A 286-nucleotide genomic window follows, 5' to 3' on the forward strand; every position below is an offset into this window, starting at 1 on the left:
CTACACGGCCTGAAATTTGGTGTGAGGTTGCGGGTATTGCATACAGTGTTAACTCCCGCAAGTGCCACGTTCGGTATGAGACGCGTGATCTGTGCTGCCTCGTCTCTGCAGCGGTCACGTGGATAAGTCGTTGTTGCTTGTTGAACTTGTTTACTTTTGATGAGTTTGAGCGCATCACGCGCTGTGAAAACGTTTTTTTTTTTTTAAATCAATTTTATACTATCCGCCTTCATTTAGCAAGTGCACTCGCGCATAAACAATTTTCAAGTTCAACACTTTTTGTTCC

This window comes from Sinocyclocheilus anshuiensis, unplaced genomic scaffold (assembly GCF_001515605.1).
Source record: "Sinocyclocheilus anshuiensis isolate Anshui unplaced genomic scaffold, SAMN03320099.WGS_v1.1 scaffold813, whole genome shotgun sequence".
NCBI classification, from domain to species: Eukaryota; Metazoa; Chordata; class Actinopteri; order Cypriniformes; family Cyprinidae; genus Sinocyclocheilus; species Sinocyclocheilus anshuiensis.